Raw genomic sequence first — 21,778 nt, forward strand, 5'->3', positions numbered from 1 at the left:
CTTGTTGCTGTAAAAACCATCTATCTTTAAATTTACCAAAAGTTTGCATATGCGGTATAATCATATTGTAAAGTATAGTACTAGAAACTACCCACTACTAGCAGTTGAATTTGATATGGTTTCAAATGAACTAAATTATGTCCTTGTCCTTTTGTCTTCAGGGTTATTGGCTTTTTGCAATTTCTAATTTTTGTACAGTAAAAAGTATGTTGTAAACAAAAAGAATTATTCATCTATTGATGTTGTTTCACTTCAATAATTTTAAACGAAGTTTCTTAAAAACAATCTTATTCTGTCATTCGGTGATTGTTGTTGGTAGCTTTTTGTTATACATTGTATCAGTTACTAGTATCGGTTATCGTGTTAATGTCAAAAGTCGGGCTGTTTTTTTCGTTTAAATTGTTTCAAATGTTATGTCGGGACATTTAATAGCTTGCTTTGCTAAATGACTACCAAATTACATTTATAGAAAAGAAAATTCTAATGACTATAACATTATAAAACCTGTGACGTTGTAGGGTCCCCAAGCAATTTATCTAAAGTTTAAATACATTGTACAAAGAGAAGAATTTTAAATTGTATCTGACAAGGACATACAATGTAATCATAAGAACAAACAAATATTTTTCACCAGTCATTTATGACATTGCAAGTTTATCGTCAAATTGTAAAGTTATTAGAAATAATTCCCGCAACTTAACTAACTTATAAAACACAGAAGGTTTAATTTTCTGTATTTGACAGCTTTAATATAGATTTATCATAGCAAAAATCTTATTTTGGGGAAGAATACAGAAAACACGAAAATTACAACCGTCAACGGGAGTATAACTAATAATAATGGTATTACTAATATGCTAAATGATGGCCACTTTCAATCGAGGTCAATAACCCTGGCTGTCAACTCAAGAAGGGGTTTGTTCATGAAAAGTGAATTATCAGCGATTTTAAGAAGATTATCAGGTTGTTAAGAGAGGATCTGTGGTATAAAGAATGAAGTTAACGAAAAGTTTGAAGTGGCACAATTTATTTCTTTTTGTTCTAGCAAGAATACTACAATTTTTTTCATAGAAATAGTTGTACATATATTTTTCAATCCTTAGATATAGGAAGATGTGGTGTGAGTGCCAATGAGACAACTCTCTATCAAATTAACAATTTATAAAAGTAAACCATTATAGGTCATTGTACGGCCTTCAACACGGAACCTTGGCTCACACCGAACAATAAGATATAAAGGGCCCCAAAATTACTAGTGTAAAACCATTCAAACGGAAACCAACGGTCGAATATAGTTACTGCTACTATGAGCAGTTAAACTTGAAATCTTCAGTGTCCTTTGGTATCAAAGGTTAGTTGTCTTATTCTCAAATACTGCGTTTAAATCAAGCAGAACCAGTTCTAACTATTGAGAATAATATTCTTCAAAAATCATCAATTGAAAAACTTTTAGGTGTTAGAAGTGACTATAATCTGTCCTGGACAGGCCATATAAATTACTTATGTTCATCAATTTCATCTAGACTTTTTTTACTCTCTAAAATCAAGAAATTTCTAAATATTGATCTAAGAAAATTATTTTATAATGGTTAAATTCTCCCACTGTTAGATTATTGTTGTATTATTTGAAGTGGTTGTGCTAAAAATTAGCTAGTCAGAATAATAAAATTGGAGAAAAAGGCTGCGGGCCTTATTTTAGATGCTGATCCATTTTCATCATTAGTTCCACTGTTTAAACAGCTTGGATGGATGACAGTAGAGAACAGAATCTCATACCACAAATCAGTTTTGATGCATAAATGCCTGAAGAATGAAGCCCCTGTATATCTCACTGAAAAATTTAAAGAAATGACAGAAATAAACCAATATTGTTTGAGAAATCATGCCTCTTGCAAAAATTTACAAGTTCCAAAAGCCAAAACAGAGCTTTACACTGGCAAATTTCACTCACATCAATTTCACGTGAATTTAAATTCATGTGAATCTCACGTGAAATTCACATCAATTTCACCTCAAACGAGCTGATACGTGAAACTCACGTGAAATCAGTTTTTGTGAGTTTCACATGAAAATCACGTAAAAAATTTCATGTGAAATTCGCATGAATTTTTTAAATAGAGTAATTCGTCGTACATGGATAGGAATATTAAATGGAATACGAAAAACAGAAAATCTATATATCTGACAAGAAAAATAAAATGCAATCATAAGAACAAACAAATCCTTTTCACAAGTCATTTATGACATTGCAAGTTTGTCGTCAAATTGAATAGTCATTACTTATATTTCTCGCAACATAACTAACTTATAAGATACAGAAAGCTCCGTTTTCAGTATTTGACAGATTTGATATAGTCTTATCGTAGGAAAAATCTTATTTTGAGGAGAAATATAGAAACCTGAAAAATTCAACGTCAACGGGAGTACAAATGAACTAATGGTAATACAAAATAATAGCCTCTTTCAAAAGAGAAAAATAACCAACACTGTCAATTCAAGTACAGACAATTTCAGTGAAGAGTTAATTACTCGCAATTTTACGAAAAATAAAGGTAGCTTGATATTTTTTTTTTGTGTGCAAAACATAAACACAAAAATACCTAATTTTTATGTTTATCCCACAAACGTACATTTGTAGTCTTGTTTAATGTTCTAAGTTTTTCTTTGTTGGTGCTTTGATTCTTTCACTTAACTCGTGCACATTTTTATTTGGTGGTCAGCTGTAGACCGCCTCATTGTGCAAGATCTTCTCACTGTGTTGAAGACCCTTTGGCGGCCTTCGGCTGTCGTCTGCTTTTTGATCGGGTTGTTGATTTTTTGACAAATTCCTTAATCCAATTTTATTATTTTTATATCTCAGAGCAGTTATAATTAAGATCGTTTTGAGGCAGCTTATACTTTAGAACCATTAATGTCCATTATAATTCTGCTGAGTATGATTTATCATAGTTTAGAAATTTCTATAGAATCCGAAAACAATATCTTATAGCTATAAAAAAAAAAACAACACTATTACTGTTATTTCACCAGAACCAATTGTTTGTTTAATTCATATAACTGGTTTTACTGAAGGCCATATAAACTGTATCTGTCAAGTTCAATGATGTGTTCGGTGGTTTAAAATTCTTCCCGCATTTAGTTTAGAAAGATAATATTGATAATTAGAAATAAAAAATTAGCCTCTTTTCAAACAATTAAAAATAAAAAGAATTAAAAGAATCGTAATTATCGTATGTGTTGTTCGCAGTCCCAAGTGGAGAGTTGAGATGCTTTTTTCAATCAAAATTCATTTTTCTCAAACTAAAAATGAACAATACTTTGTATTGATGGAATGTATTGATATATTATACCAGATCATCTGTTAAACATATAGTTCAAATTAACTTTAATGAGTAAAATATTGTTATCAACGTGGTATAAATATATCTGATCCATGCTATTGATCTCGATCAAATCATCACTATACTCCGATGATATCGCTACTCATTGATCAGGATAAATTAGCAGTAAACAGTGAAACTATTAACGTCGCTTCAAATTTTAAGTGAAAGGTAAGTTTATTTGTTGTAATTTAAAACTTTAACTATTAAAATGACATATTTTTTCTTTTAAAAGACTCCCGTACTTTTACTCTATGATTTAACTGAAGGCTCTCACCTTGTCACGAATTGCTTCCAAAGAGATATTTGCTAAAGTTTTGTTAGAAATGCACAAACTTTGTTAGCCTATCTTCGAGTCTGTTGTCCCTTTCTTTCTGTTTGGTAAAAACTTTAAAAAAACGTTTTTTTTTAAACTTTTCTCCTTGAAATTTGTAGAAGGAAATATATATTCTATGTATGATTGTCATTCATTAATTCCATTATTTTAAGAAAAAACAACCAAATAATAAATTAAGTTTGACAAATCACCTGGACTGTTTTATGATAATTGTTTGGATACGTTTGTGTTATGCTAAATGCATTCTGCGTATATCTTTGTACTTTGAGCATGGTCAACTGATATTTAATAGTATCTGTTACCTTTAACTACGCACTTCATGTGTTAACAATTGGTGAATAATTAATTGCATGCACAGAAAATTGTCTATTACACACTATCAACTGCATACATTTTTTTGTTGGTGTCAAATTTACTGTCAATTACACTTGTACTTTGTTGGCTTCTTTGTTGAATTTATTTGTATGCTTGTTTGAAATTTTTAGCCAGTTGTGTTGTTTGTCCGTGATGTATATTTACACAGTTTTAACTATTGGATCCCGATTATTGTAATATCAACCTAGTCTATAAGACCGTTGGTTTTCCCGCTTGAAAACTAAACGGTTTACCTGTCCTAAGTCAGGAATCTGATGTACAGTAGTTGTCGTTTGTTTATGTATTGTATACGTGTTTCTCGTTTCTCGTTTTTTTTTTTTTTTTTTTTTTTTGTTTTATATAGATTAGACCGTTGGTTTTCCCGTTTGAATGGTTTTACACTAGTAATTTTGGGGCCCTTTATAGCTTGTAATCGGTTTGAGCCAAGGCTCCGCGTTGAAGGCCGTACATTGAACTATAATGGTTTACTTTTATAAATTGTTTTTTGGATGGAGAGTTGTTTCATTGGCATTCACATCACATCTTCCGATATCTAGTCTGTCTGTTTGACTTTGCTCGCTCAATTTTGTGAACAAAACGGAACTATAAACAACTTTCAAACAAGCGGGAGGTTCATCTAGCTACAAGTTTAACTTTTGTTTTAACCCTGCTCATTGTCATGAGTTGTAAATCGCTCGTTAGTTGATAACGTTTGATTCAGTCAGATTTTACTGACTTCAAACTTGAATTTACCTTAGTGTTCGTAATTTTTGTTATGTCTTTATATAACGTCCAAAGAAACACGTACGTATACATGTGTTTAGAAGATTACAGTTACATCGGATGGTTTCTACATATTAGCTGAATCTTTTATGCCCGTTTTTTCTTGATAATGAGTGTATGGCTTGCTTATTGTGGCTTTGTTGACTGAAAATCAAAGATGGCGAATACAGTTTTAGCTTTGCCGTTCAGTCGTATTGAATTTATCGTGTTAGAAACAGTCGCGCTCAAAGCGCATTCATAAAAGCATAAAATGGAACAAATTTGAAAGAACAAAAATATCATTGATAACATTTCAGTGAAGATGGATCTTTTGGTAATTTGAATAGCTGCATAAACTGTTGCACTAATACAAACTTTCTACTTAATTCTACTGGCCTTCTATGAAATTTTGAAGACAATAAAGATGTTCATGTTTGTATAAATGATTTCATTGTATAAATCATAAAACAGACACGCACAAGTTTTAAAGCAAACAGTAATATGACCTTCAACTACTGTTCGGGTTTTGTCCTTGAGTATAACAGTTAACAATATTCAATTGTGAATTCACAACTTTGATGACTGAAACTGAAGTTTATTGAACATAATTATATCGTCTTTGCCATTCGGTCGTACTGTAACTACAATGGAGTAACACGACTTCTTCCGGTTACTGATCATCAAAAACATTTATCTTTTTTATCGTAGAAGAATTAAAACTTAATAAATTCAAATATCTCGTGTTGGAAGCAATCGTGCTCAAAACGTTTAACAAAGAAATGAAATTAAGAAGTGTTAGTTAATAGGGAAAGAATTATATACAAGGACATGTCATACTTTAACATGAATATGGTGCAATCTTTTGCACTTATTTGATCGAATTATCTGTTCTTAATTTTAATGGCATTTGTAATATAAAATTGTAAGAATAAAAATATTGTGATGTGTGCATGAACGCTTTTTTTCAAGTCACAAACAAATTACAAATATACCACAACAGTTGCATGACCTGAATTAAACCTTCATGTTGGGGTTTATTTACCTTTGGTATAGTCTTTTACAGTAGGCATTTGCTATTATAAATCAAAACAATTCTCTTTGAATTTAAAGTAATCAATTTCATTTTCAATTGTTCCTTATGACTGAAAGAATATATAGATTTACATCAATGCAATAGAAACTCAACAAAATCATAACTGAACAGAGATATGTATATCTTAAGTATAGTACTGTTGATTTCATAAAGTTGAAAATGTATATGCATTGAATGTACGAGTGCCGCATGTGAAATAGGATCTTCAAACCCTTCCAAAGAATTTGTTACATATGGTTGTCCCTTTTGTTTTGTGTGTTCTGCTTCCTTTTTCTTCCAGTGTAGATTATAAGAGAGTATAGAAACATTTGAGTTAAAATATAAAAAAAAAATAATACTAGTATCTATAACGGTTACTGTAACTCAACAAAATACGTGGGGATTATCGAAAATCTATGACGATGTCCCCGAGGTTGGAAAATTTTAATGTTATATGTGACATATGTCGCCATGATGGAACTTAACTGTGTAGAGTTTTAGTGTGTGTTTTACTTTAATTCGAGACTTATGTTAAGACCCGCCACATGTAAATTATGTGTCCTCTCTATAAGTGAAAGACGCGTTGGTTGTGATTTTGAATGTGTTTGAGCTTTTAATTTTGACATTTGATTAGGTTCTTTCCGTTTTGAATTTTCCTCGGAATTTAGTATTTTTGTGATTTTTTTGTTTGTTATACTTTTTACATATTATCTTTTATTTTCCCAGTTATAAATTGTAAAGTTATCAATCCTTAAATCACAGACTGACATTGATGCCTTATGTTGCGACAGTGCTATACTATTTGAATAGTATCGTATAGAGAATCATATTATAACGGTATATGGTAGAATTTTGATCTCAATTTAGATAAATGGATTTTTACATAACAACAAATCAAACTACCATTGAAAACGCGTTAGAAATGACAGCTATTGGAAATAGAGAATTTATCTTATTCCATAACATATAAAGAGAAAATTGCTAGCCTTCTTGTATATTACTGTGTTGTATACTGACAGAATGTCAGAGTTGAAAGCTTTAAAATGGTCACAGCATGACCGACATTTTTCTAACAAGAAGGAAATGTTGATGAAAGTTGATAAAGCCATTATTCTTTTTTATGTGTCATATCGTAAAGAAAATCTTTTCACACTTCCTTGTTTTTTGTATGTTTTTTACAAACTAAAACGTGTTTTCATTAGACCTATTGTTCTCTGACTTGTTATGTGTTGTTTGATCTAAATGACGTATTTTCTCACAGGTTTTTAAGTATAAAGGTTTTTGTCGCGTCCTAAACGAATGTCGAGGGAGCAAGACATAACGATCCTGTATTCAGGCGTCTTCTGTGTCGTCAGTTAGGTTCAGCCTGTGTCAAACCTTTATGGGAATTTTACAAAACTTAGACAAAAGCTTCTTTATGATAAAAGACAGTGAGAGTAAAACGTCGAAATATATTTGATTATTTATTTTTTGCCGCGTGTTTTAGGTGTAATATCACCAAATCATGGTACGTCACATCCAATTGTATACGAAAATAGGTGGGAAAAAAAATTCCCTTGAATTTGACAGTTGTAGGTTATTAATCCTACATTTTATTGCAATAAAATATTTCTGTGTCATAAACATATGTCTTGGGTATTTCAAAACATCATTATTTTTTTTATTTGGGATTTCTAAAGAATATTTTGTAATCTTCAGGTTACATGGTGACTAAACACCATAAGGGGAGACATTTGATTGGTTAACTTCCAGTGATGGTTATTTTCATATATGTAATGAAATGTTACGTGAATTTTTTTTTTCTATAGTACTAGACAGGATAAAACTTTATTCAAGTTAAGTATTTCTTTATTTGAAACAAAGATAAGTTCTACACATTTTTTTGAAAAGTGCGAATTCAACAAAGACTAATAGGGGAAATCAATGGTGGTATTACATCTTAAATTAAAACTATTTACGCATCAACAATTTTGAAAACCCTTCTAACAGTTTTAGGAAAAATTTTGGATAGAAGCTTCTTAAAGATCAAAAGAAGTTAACTTTCTTAAGATTTATTTTTATTATACAGAGTTTTAAAAGGTCTTGCGCAATTTTTTAAATATATTTTGTGTTTCGTGTAGATCTACTGATGTAAGAACTTTTTACAGGTACATTTACATAATAGTTCAGACTTCAACAATAAAAAAATCCATGCAGTATATGTATGTTTTACACTAAAACAGACTGAAATCAAAGGTCGTACATTCATTAAGTTATAAGAGTAAATTTGGATTATATGAAAAACTTCTTCAACACTAATTTATTTATCTTAATTCAACATACTGGAATGATTAAGCTAGTATACCCACAGAGTCAGAGCAATTTTTACAAGTATCTAACAACAAACCTACGGTGCTGAATTAACATTGGTATTTAAAGTATTAGTTCTAGCGTTAATACTCCTAATTAAAGTTTTCCATTTTCTATCGCGAAATTAACTAAATGAGATTATCAAATAATGCTGGTTTCTGTCAGGAAATTTATGACAAGATGTTTTAAGTGGCAGAAATATAAATCATTCCAATACACATTCCAGACGCTACCGTTGTTGCACAATTTTATTACAAGTATGTAATAAACTGCATTGAGATTCCAGTAAGACATAACTACATAGAAACGTCATTAGCACTTTACAAGCTTCCTGTAGATAAAGGTCAAGAAGAATTTACATGATACATCTGTGCGTGTTAAATGTGTAGTCGTTCAAGTGGTAGTATGTGATGCAATGCCAGGAATGGACCGTAATTCACCGTTTCAGAAATCTATTGCATTCTGGGTAATATTTTCAAAAGAGTTAATCAAAACGTGTTCATTGGTTAAAAACATTCTATACAATTGAAATTCAACCAATGACGTAGCGTTTGTTTATTTCATTTTAGTGTACGAACAATGTCCTTTAGATTCTGAAATGGCGAATTATACAATGGAATAAAAAAATCTGCCAATGAGAACGCAAGAGTGGGAAGGAATATGTTTTTTTTTTATTTTGCAATGAGAATTTTTTTTTATTAAAAAATATATCTCCCTCATGCAAAAGTTTGATTCCTTGTCCAACATTGGCTATACTTTTTGTCCTTTATAAGCTCTTCATTTTTTTTTTTTTTTTTTTTTAACCTTTGGATTTTCAAATATTTTGGTTCAGAGCATCAGCTAAGATACTTTTATTGTAGAAATAGGCATCGTGTGCAAAACATTTGATACCTTTAAAGCTATTTTTAAGTTCCCAAAGCTCATTATCCAACTACTATGAATAGTAGAATCATAGCTACATGTCGCGCCAATACAACAACGGTCATTTTTGGTTCAATTTCAGATTCAGTTTTTGGAATAGAAATTATATTTATGTGGTTGTCGTATGTTGCTGTATTTGTTTTTGTGTTTTTCTTTGTACATACAATGTATATAATCCTTTATTTTTCTCGTTTGCATTGATTTACATATTGCTATGTGATATCGGATTTGTTAATTGTTATAGTCCGTACGATGGCATATGATTGCCAATGTTTACATCATTTTGGTCTCTATTGGAAAGTTGTCGCGTTGGCATTAATACTGCATTGTCTTAATTCTATTTTATGAGTAATACAAAATCTACACGCTGTAGTACGGTATGAATTGAGCCTGCAATTAATTAAGAAATTGTTTGCTATCTGTTAAAGGTTGATGATATACACCCTTCATGAATATTTAAATTATTAAAAAAAAATAATTGTGTATTATGTAAAGCGTATTAATGGCTGATGTCCTTCAGATCTTTTTACAAACCTGGGTAACGGAAACCTCTGACATAATATATTATTAAGGCTCAATAATGGACTTTTTGAATTTAGAGTTCAGTAAGGATACAAAAATAAAAAGGTTTAGTACAATCATTTTGTTTTAATTGAAAAAATAAAAATATGTGATTTCAAGTTGGTAATAGTCTGTGTACTAGTATACTAAAACCAAATGCCAAATGGATTAAACGGCGAATATCTGAGATCTGACAATAACTGTTTTTATGAAGTAAAATTTACCTTCACCATAGAACAGAAGTGATCAAGACAAAAAAATAAAGCAAGCAATGTATAAAAAAGAGTATGATAACAGAAATATCGAACCTCAAGAAAAATCCAAAACAGAAAGTCCTTTACCAAATAGCATAAGCAAAACCTCAAACACATCATACGAATAGATAACAACTATGACAACTGTTATATTTCTGACTTGGTACAGGCATTTACTTATGTGGAAAATAGTGGATCTAACCTTGTTTCATAGCTAGCTCAACCTCTCACTTGTATGACAGTCGCATTAAATTCCATTATATTGACAACAATATGAGAACAAAAAATGTCAACTATAGGGGTACAGCAGTCAGCATAGTGTTACAATCTTAATCACCATTTAAGCAATCAAATATGTCAACAAAGAAAAAGATGACATTGCGACAAAGCACATAAGCAAAAAAGAAAGCATGAACACCCACATTGTCCATTGCACAATAACACAATGGCGGGATGTACAAATACCGAGCCAAGACTAAAATGGATTAACCAGTAAAAGCTTATAATTTGCAAAGACAAATAAAGGAACACGAAATTAAGATTATAAAATTTAAAGATTTAAAATGTATGACAGTATTTTAAGCTGGTCCTTGAGTTATACTTCACTACCTTAGTCCAATGACTTAAGCCAGACAACGTTTTACTATATGCCTCGTTAAGAAGCCATTAATTCAAGCACATGTCAAACAGATCAAGGATAATGATAATAAATTGCACATACCATCATTTATAATTAGATTCGAATTAAATCAATCAACACCAACGCCAACAATTATTAAACGAAGTTGGAATGTTATATCACAATAAATAAGCAGCCATTTATCTTCCTAAAGTTATTAGTTGTGTTGTGTCCGTGTATCAACCCCGATATCAAATGTAATTGAGACTATTATACATTGCATTTTATCATAGAAATAATATTAATAGTTATAGACAAATAAATGGAAATCTCCTGATTTTTTTTTATAGATATCTTATTCTAATAATTTTTGATTCATACATATATTTCAAAAGTTTAGAAATATCCTTATTTTCATTGACTTAAAAAGAGGAACGAAAGATACCAGATGGACAGTCCAACTCATAGATTGCAAGTAAACTGACAACGACATGGCGAACAAATAAAAAAAAAGGCATACAGACAAATAATAGTACAGAATACCAAACATAGAAAACAAATGACTTAGCAACACGAACCCCACTGCGTCATTAAATGCTAAATTTAAGAACTTCTGATGGTGATATTCCTTATTATGAATTTGTATTTAAATTATGATTGAGCCAACAAAAGAGAAACACCGAAGTTTACATATGTAAGTTTATTGATTAATCTTTTCAGAAAGGCATCCATTTTCGTGCAGAGTTTGGCAGATTACCTTAAGAATCATGCATAAACAAACCAGCTCTAGTATATGTATCAAGACTACACAATGAAAACATAAATCCACTTCAACAATCATCAATAAACGTAATAATCTATACAATTTTATAAACAATATGTTAGAACAAAAACAAGAACTTGTGTTTTAATTTTTCTAAGAGAAATGTCCAGAAACTAGATTTTGTCGATGACCGACTTGAGGAAATGTGTGTTAATTTCAATACGAATATTAGCTATAGATTGATAGGACTGACTTAAAACATTATAACGAATATTGACGGTATATCACATAAAATTACACAGTCAGCGCATTTTGACTATGTTGACTGCACAAATTGAAAGATTACAACATAAAGACTCAGTTGTCGTCATATCATCTTTCTATTTAAGCTAACACTCCTTTAAGTTAGTTGCTCCTTATTTACGCTTGACGAACTGAAGCGAGAACAAATTAAGTTTGATTTGAAAATATTAGCATGACGTAACATATAAGGAATAGGTTTGTTGCATCGAAAGTCGTCTAATACGCTTTGATTTAATTAGGATGACTTAATGGCGGAATAGATTGATGCAAGTAATTCTTGAACAACGGAAATTCATGATGATTCCTTTAGAATATTAGTTTCTACATTATGAGAAAATTTTCTAAGGCTTTCATTAAATTCTATTACTATCAACAATTTCTATTTATTTGTAATTTTGATTCAAATGTTAAGAAAGTGCTAATTACAGCTTGTATTATTTTTCTCTTCTGTGTGCATTAAGCAATAGAACTGCATAACAAAGACATACTCAATACAGTCACTTATTGAATAAAGTTTTTGCGAAGTACAATTTTCACTTCCGACAGTACTTATTAAGTCACAGATTTCTAAGTTCTCTATCTAATGCTTAGCTCCGATATAACGTACATTGTGATTACTTAGACCTCTTTCTAATGTTAAGTTCCGACAACGAATGCCATGTGATTACTTAGACATCTTTCTTATGTTCAGTTCCGACAATACATACCATGTGATTACTTATACCTCTTTCTTATGTTCAGTTCCGACAATGCATTTGTGAATACTGCGTTGAGACCTTAGTCTTGTGTTCTGTTTCGACTGTACATTTTTTTCTGTCATCGACTTACAAAAGTGTATGGTTTGTATTGCCCCTTGGTAACTTCTGCTTTTTCAAACATGTTGATGTGACATTTCATAAATTAAGGTGTTCTTCTAACTGAAACTGTTTTGTAGAAATATTAACTCAATCAGATTTCAAAAATTTAACGCCACCACTATGCCTTTTTATCGCTATGATTATGTGTTGTTCAAACGCTTTTAAGGTTGAATCTTCATCCAATATATTCATGATAATAAAACTTGAGTTGATTTCTGTTTCTAGATATTTGTGTTTTGATACCTTTTACTAGACTTGAATCTTTAATCACACAAATGCTGATCCATTCAAAGCCTCATCTGCAGAATTTGTCCGTCTTCGGTTGGAAAACATTCTGAACCTCGGAAGGAAACTTGCCCTTTTCTTTTTTTAGATAACGTGCACTAAACCATGACAACAACCCCATACTTTCCTTTTGTAGACGATCATATACTGATAAATTAATGTCTCTTAAGTTGTTTTGTTTTGTGGTTGGTTGCTGTCACATTAATACCATCTTCGTATACTGGGTTTTTTCTGTATTGTTAACGTCTAATCTTAAAGTCATAAGAAACCTCAAATTAAAAAAAAATATGCAACTTATTATGTACAATATACTTTTTTTTCTGAGGAAAATTCTTCAATTTGTCCACATTTAGAAGAAGTTTACTTATTTTTAATTGCTTGTTTCCAGGAAGCAATTCGCCGACATATTTTCCGTATGCATAGTGACCTGAGCATAACCCTCCTCGTAAAAATCCGGTGATCGCAATACGCATGGATCTGTCATTAAAATAAACAATTATCTGATTGTACATGTTAAACACGTGCTCAATGCCCATGCTTTTTGTTATTTGTTTACTTTAAGGTGACAATCGGTAAACTTCGGCTTAAAAACACGGCATTTAATGAGCAGCCATATGTGTTAAATCATAACAGAGAGAAAAAAAATTGACGATTATACGATATATTTGCGTAAAAAAGAAAACAAATTGTGCACAGAGGACTAAGTTTATGATATATATATACATGCACTGGTTCAATAATTGGATAAACATTATTTTTCACCATTCACTCATTTCATATGACTTTAACAAAAAAAACAACAGAAAACATAATAAACAATTTCAGAAAGCAAGAAAATACGGGGGTTCAAATCTAAGAAAGCAACACAATTCACGGTAAAAATTTCACATGAGTTAACTTTAAACGAGCTTATACATGAAACAAAAATGCTGATCTATTCAAAGCCTCATCTGCAGAATTTGTCCGTCTTCAATTGGAATACATGGATTTGCCTCTCTCTCTCTTCGTTAGTGGTTGCATTTGCAATATTTATATACTACCACGAAGAACAATATTGTTAATACGATAGCAAAGTGCTTGCATGTGAAACATTTAAGGAATGACTGTCATATGTTTTCTGTCTATGAAGAAATAACGAGTAGCGGGTTATTTAACAGTGTGCACCACATTTTTTTATGTTATTTTGAATAGACAGAAAAAATATTACAGTCATTTCTTATAATTTAATTCTAAATTCCATTTTAAACCGTAGAAAACCATGAAAAAACGTTGATGACGTCACGGTCACATGACTAAATTATGTCTATGGGCTGATAACAAAATAACGTCAGCAAATCAGAAGACATGTACATCCAAAATTAAAACATATATTCATCATTCTCAAAACGAGTTGTCAATACGACAGCATAGCTACTCAAAATATATTATGAAAGGTGACTAAATAGTTATCAGACAGTTGAGTTTGCATTAAAAGCACCGTGAACTTTGGGTTATGTTTCAATATTGTTATATCAAGTCAGGTTAAACCCTGCCGACAATGTTTTCTACTGTTGGGACTTAACAAAAACCTTCTTTTTCTTTTCCGTGCATGTAAACGTAGAACGGACTTTTCTCCAATTCTTAATATTTAGCTCATCATTCTTCTCAGATGTAGTGGTATTTAACAGTTATGTATAAATTAATCATTTCGTATTTAAATAAATATTGTATTTGCATTGTGCTGATGAGTATTATTTGCTAAAGTCTAACAAAATTGAATTGAACTGTAAAAGAGTAGCATAAATCTCTAGGGATAGGTTAATTTCTCCTTTATAAGTTATAACCGAACATAAATTTTGTAAACTTTACTAAAATTAAAAGTATACTATCGCTGCATGTACTTTAATGTTCAGACAATAGCATGATATAATATTTCTACTTGAATTTTTTATCTGACGAATACATTTTGTAATAAATGCTCACGGCAGCACAAAACTGTAATTTTGATAAATTGCAAGCATTTATCTAAAAATTGATGAGGGAAATACCAAATACCTATCAAAAATGTTATTTATCTTTTTGTTGTTTTCTTTTAAATACAAATTAATTTAAACTGTGTTTTGTTGTGTATTTTCATTATCTAAATATTCTAAAGTATTTAAGATCTTATCGGAATTAAAAGCAAAGTGCAAGGCTGAATAACATTTCAAAATTTGAGATAATATGCAAAATTGTTGGAAAACCTTCAAAATGATTTTTAAAACTTGGTTTCATCAACTTTTCTTCTACAATCCTGAACCTCGGAAGGAAACTAGCTCTTTTTTATCGCATTAATACCGCACATCATCGTATACTGGAACGATAAGTGTCCTTCAAATATCGGTTCTTTCTGTATTGAAGCGTCTAATCTGAATAACAAAAAAAAAACAAAAAAAAACAGAAAGCATCTATAAACATTATTTAAGGACCACATTTGAGAAAGCAAGAAATTCGGAGGATCAAATCGCAGAAAGCAACAAAACAGGGGACTACAGGCAAATTTTGCTCACGTGAAATTCACGTTGAAAATTTCACGTGAGATTAACCTCAAACGAGTTTATTCATGAAACTGACGTGAAATTGAATTAACTCACGAGAACTGATTTCACGTGAGTTTCATGTATAAGCTTGTTTGAGGTGAAATTCACGTGAATTTCACGCAAGATTCACATTAATTTAAATTTACGTGAAATTTGCCTGTGTACGTTCGAGGAACAAAAAAAAGGGGAACAACTTTGAGGTAGAAATCATATTAGGAGACCACATTTGAGAAAGCAACTAAAGGGGGATCGCATTTTAGAAAGCAACAAAGATGGCCATCACTTTTGAGAAAATAACGAAGTGAGAAGGACCATCTTTTAGGAAGCACTAAAATAGGACCACATTTGAGAAAGCAACAAATATGGCCACCACTTTAGTGAAAGAAACACATTAGAAGGAAAGATTTTAGGAAGTATCAAAATAGGGGAACCTTATTCTAGAAAGCAAAGAAGATGTTGACATAACATATCATCCCGACCTACCAGAAGTACTATTCAATTATTTTTACTTTAGCAATATCTCTGCATACAATACACTTTGTATCAAAGGATTAAGGATTAACGACTTTTTGCTGATTGTCATTAAGAGAATGTCAGGTTATTAACTATCAATAATGGGCTGATTTCTCCACCATGATGACATAACAAGAACAATATACAACTCATTGGTATTCCACCTTTACCGTGTAATCCATTGATAGGTCAATATCCTGTTCAATAGCAATGATTTGATGGGAAATTTAATTAGACATTGATTTGGCACTTGTCGATATGAAATTAAACCACTAATTTCAATAAAGGGAACAGCAATTGTCTTCACAAGCTCGTTAAATGTTGAGGTTAAATAAGGGTTGTTTTAGTCCCTTATGCATGCATACTTATGTCATTAGAGAGTGCGATATGAGAACAGATAAGTCAACGACAATATGGGGTATTTATACAATAATACCAAAAACATTATTCAGTATTAGAAAGAAGTACTGTATTTTGTTCCAAATGTCAAAACCAAGCTTATGAGCTGATATTACTTGACAGAGCAAAGTATATAAGTCGTATCAATTAACTTCTTTAAATTTTGTAGTATTTCTCTTGTATGCTTAGTTGTCTTGTCTTTGGTCTTAATACTTCAAAGGTTATCATAATATTGTTCCAGACAAATTAAGGGGATGAGAAAATTACGAGGTGATGGCACGTAATCGGCACGGTGACTAGTCCATGATTAAAAAACGTCATCTCTGGTATTGCATCATCTTAAGTAAGTAATGTCTAACACGAACCCTAGACTTGTGGAATTTAGTCTATCACTCTGATATTATGCAATGATATTCTGAAAATCAATCAAGATGCGTGGTAATAATCATTAATGTTGACAAAGATTAAAATTGAAAACACCATTCTTAATATATTGTCTAAACTGGTATCACAGCTGTGTCTGAACAGGAACCACACCGTTGATTTTGCTTTGTTTTCTTTATGCCGGTTTTGGTTCTTGTGTTCCATATTTTAAGTCTATTAAATCGCACCTAATGACATGTATTGGAAAGAATAAACATGTTGCACACGAGGACGTCATGCAGTTGTATCATTATAATAAATATATATTGAAGCATAAATATTCAATTCTAAAACTAACAATTTCAATTGACAGTCTGGTTTCTCTAATAGAAAATGGAATGAACAATTATAACAGAAATAACCGATATTGTTGTGCAGTCTCGCAAGTTGAACATGAACACTTTTATTTAGTAATGGTCTATTTGTAGGACACAAGAGTTGTTGTTAATCATAAGGATTTTTAAAACAGATGCATTAATGCAGATATAACACTAAGTTTTGAGATGCCCATAGAGGCCAATTTTGAATAATACGTATTATGTATACTCTGTCAATTATTTAGATGTTCTGCAACATTTTATACTATATAAGGTTATCATTAGGGTTAAAGAGAAATGACCTAGTAGTTCTTAACTTCTACTTTATTCGGTCTCTGGTGGATAAATATCTCATTGGCAATCATATCGCATCATCTCATTTTATACTGGAAAATGCATATATTTTTGAGCTTTTACTTTGGGTTTACACATGGAAATCAGTTCATTGGTACTTTTATTTTCAGTAAGATATACGTTCTTTAATACATAAACTAGCAACCACATTGAAATATCAATACTTTTCAATCACTTCTTACAAAAACAATACACCTATATCAATATATTTTTCTCGCCAGTCACATTCAAAATCTTGTATTGACCAACAAAATACGGCGCACTATAGACTTATAATGATATTTCTTATAGAGTATATTGCAACTATGCTACCAACATAATTAAATATAACGTACAGGGATATACTAAGTATAGTACTGTTTTACTCAGCAGTGTACTAACAACTACTTATAAAAGATACCTTATACTCAACAGAAAAAAAGATTTCATGTTGACCAATGAAACAGTTGTTATCAGATACCCTCTACATTATCTGTGAAGTCTCTTTTGTTCATTTGAGTTTATAACATTTTAATATAACTGTATTTAATATTGTACTTTAGTGGTTCTCAGTGTTCCATTTTTATACATGGAATATGCATTGTAGCTGTGCTTGGAATTAAAAACATGAAATAAATAAAAACTATAGCCTTAATGAATTAATGAAAAAGACAACTTCATGGGACATCACACACGATGTCGAAAGAATTAAATAATGTTCCAATTCAGAAATAATTAAGTCTTCCATTCTTTCACTCGTACAGGAAGGAAAAATCATACTGTGCCAATTTATCTTGCAAATCGTCTTGAAATAAAATTTATAATCTTCTTGTGTGCATACATACGAAATTCAATTGATCTGTCTAATATCTGTAGGGATCCAGCTGGAATAATTGTATTTTATTTATGGAAATCATCAAAAAACATTTCGCCTCATATGTTACGTTATGTAAATAGGATTAACACCTTGGGAAGACTGCTGTAACGTGAAATTTTAAAGGTTACAATAAGGTCATTGTTTTGCATTTGACGTTCGATAAATACATATAATAATTTCAGATTTATGAATGCTTTTTTTCTCTGTAGTAAAGTATGATCTTAAAAGACATGGACAGTGTTTTGTAAAAAGTGTTTTCATTTTAAATGACAAATTAAGTCAACACTATTTTACTGATGTTTAAATCTTGAACTTGCAAGACAGTGTGATTGACCGGCTAAACGTCTCGTGCGAGACAGTGTGGTAGACCGACTAAGCGCCTCGTGCGAGACGGTGTGATTGACAGGATAAGCGCATTGTGTGAGTCAGTGGGATTGAAAGGAAAAGCGCTTTGTGCAAAACCATGTGGATTGACAGAATAAGCGCATTGTTTTAGACAGTGTGGTTGACAGGATAAGCGCAACGTGCGAGACAGTGTGCATTAACAGTATAAGCGCGTCTCGTGCTATACATGTGCTGCAAAACTAGAAAAGTACGTGGTAAATCAATTATTTGTTGGTTAAATTCGTTTAAAAAATATCTTGGATTCGTTTTTGATACAAAGTATCGCATTGCTTTTATAGTAATGTTGTTACAAAGCAAATATAACATTAGTTTTCTCTTTCTATTGTATACTGTTTACCAAGATTCTATTACCGGTTTATCTTTTAGATAAATGGTGTTTGAATAAACAGTTCTAGACGAAAATAAATTACTTTTACAGTTTAAATATTTGAATTTAAGCGTACAGTTCCAATACGTTTTGTACTAAATCTCATTTTTATAACATTGTGTCTGACAATGCAGTATTCGAGGTTATTGATAATATTTGTTTTAAAATTAGAAGCTGCGTAACAATAACACAATACTTGAAGAAAATCACTTCTCAATATTCATGTGCACTAGAACAAATTAGTTGACCTAGTTTGTTTTGGCCTGCCCTATATCTTCAAGAAGGCATATGTATTTCTCTATTGTGTATTTTGCTTTATTCGTTAAGGCAAAAGCGTGCAAACATTTATCTTATTTGATGACGCCAACACGATATAAATTCAACAGCAGCACTATGATATTAAAAGTATTATTTATATGTTTGCTAATTTTTCTCAGTTTTAATTGTTATGGCCTTGCCGTGTGCAACAGAGCCTTTAAGTATAACTCTTGACCGTCCGTATTTCGTGCGTTAGTCTCAGTTTCGTTTCCGCACTTTGAGTTAAGTTTGCCGTGCATTTTGGCAATACATCATTCACTGTTCTAGAATCATGCCACTTTATAACTTGGAAAATTGCATTTTTTCATTTCTGAAATCTAACTTAAGTCCCATTTTATGAAACTAATACACATTGTCAACAACAAAACCTCGCAGGCAGAATTCAGACACTAAGTCATTGACTGTTCATGAGTTATGTAACTTTATCACTTTGAAAACTGCAAAAGCTTTTATGCGGGGCAAACGTGTCATAAGACACATTTTTTTTGTTTTTGTAGCGATTTGTATCGTGAATCCCGCAGATTCTCTTTGAGTTTGTTTTCTTATAAATTATTCAACTGTAATTCTTTTAAAACTGTAAACATATAATGGTTAGCACTTTTGTTAATCAAAACAACATGAAATATGTATAGGCTATTCTGCTATTCTCATTATACTGTTATCTCCATTCTCCAAACGTTTTAATTTACCAAATATACTAATGTTTGACAAAGTGTCAGCTGACTATATTATATGAATTATGTATTAAATTTTCTATACTGATCGGATATTGCACAAATTACATGCTTAAATTGGTATTGATCTCTGAACAACCCAGGGATTCAAAGTTAACAGCAGTTTTATCATGAATGGGAAATAAAAAGATACGTGCATGTCAATCAACCATGTGAGTTTAAATTGAATAAATGAACGAGGTTTTCTGCACTTTTAAAACTGTAGCATTTTTTCGTCTAAGTTCATATACGGATAAGAATAATTATAAATTGTCTTTAAATAGAAATTAAAAAATCTTATGAACACCACTTCACATAAACAGGTGGAATGCCATGCTTTAAGTTTTATTTCGAGCTGAATACAAATAAAAGTTATTATTTTAAGACATTGTCGTGCATTCCTGATTCGAGCTGAGTTCTAATGAAATTTACATTTCTCTTTGTATAGTGAACTCTAATAACAATGGTTCCAAATGAAATATTTTGGTTAAAAATCATCAATTTGAATGCAAATATTTCGTGGACCTAAATTCTTTTTTTGTGTCAAAAATAAAACTCTGCAGTTACGCATTATCAACGTTCCATACATGTCGTTATATTGTCGGTGACTACATCACAAGTCGGTCAACGTACTTGGGCTGCGCAAATAGTTGCGGTATACTTAGACAATATACGTATAGTGTCTTGAAATATGAAATTTATTTGTATGAGGCTTAGAAACGGGAAAATGCGAGGTTCTACCGAGCATTTTCCCGTTTCGTGCCGAATACAAATAAATTTCATATTTCAAGACACTATACGTATATTGTTTTTATACTGAAATCGATAGAAAAATAAAAAAATAATAAAAATATGAAACAAATATTATTAAAAAAAAAGTGTTTGGAATTTCCCCCCTGGGGTACCATTTTGGGGTATTTCCCTATGAGCGTAGTCTAGGCGGTAAGCATTGACAATTTAAGGAATTAGAAATGGAAAATGAATTTAATTAATAACATTTGATAAACATGGTATATAAATTACCAATTTGAAGACATAACAGGTTTAAATTCATAAAAGTTTGACCATTGTTACTACACGTTGTCATGGTTGTGACGTGACGTTGTAAGTAGGCGGGGCTTATGTGAGTTGAGGTCATTGACGTATAAAGCTAACGTTTATACGTATAGCTTTATCTGTATAGTAAAATAGCTGATTGCAGTATAAAACTTTTTAACAGGGTTATTTGTATCTTTGCATTTCCTGGCTCATTTAGATTATGTCATCACGGTTTACCCAAATTAAACTATATACGAATAAAGCATAAGGCATATCATTTAGTTTTGAACTTGTAAAACTTTGAACAATACTATAATAGAGAATGTAGGGGAAAGTGACAAAGAGACAACAACCTGACTAAAACATCGGAAGGCAACCAAAGGCGCACTTCAGCTGGTCACTAAAAGGAATGTCGATATCATAGTTTTTTATATTCTTAATTTTCAATAGTAACATAATAGTTGAGTACCTATATGTATAAAAAAAACCCACAATTATTATATAATTTATTTTTTCGTTTTTTAAATGTATATATTATATACATTTAAAAAACGAAAAATTTAAACCGCAAAGACGCAAATAAGTGTTTCTTAATCAACATCAATCGTACAGTGAATTTTGTTTAATTAATCCCATAGGTCATGACAACTTTCAATAAACCATCATGTTGACAAGGTATAGAGAAATAATATGTACAATA

At 31.0% G+C, this 21,778-nt stretch overlaps 1 protein-coding gene across 2 annotated transcripts in view; it reads left to right on the forward strand.

Annotated features, from left to right (window-relative positions):
* The first annotated feature begins 3,465 nt into the window (after positions 1 to 3,465).
* Positions 3,466 to 21,778, forward strand: part of LOC143075278 (TWiK family of potassium channels protein 7-like) — a 31,254-nt gene continuing 12,941 nt past the window's right edge. For both annotated transcript variants that reach the window (XM_076250653.1, XM_076250652.1), the window contains exon 1: positions 3,466 to 3,551. The gene's annotated coding sequence lies outside the window, so the exon portion shown is untranslated. The remainder of the gene's footprint in view (positions 3,552 to 21,778) is intronic.

Source organism: Mytilus galloprovincialis, chromosome 5 (genome assembly GCF_965363235.1).
Source record: "Mytilus galloprovincialis chromosome 5, xbMytGall1.hap1.1, whole genome shotgun sequence".
Classification (NCBI taxonomy): Eukaryota; Metazoa; Mollusca; class Bivalvia; order Mytilida; family Mytilidae; genus Mytilus; species Mytilus galloprovincialis.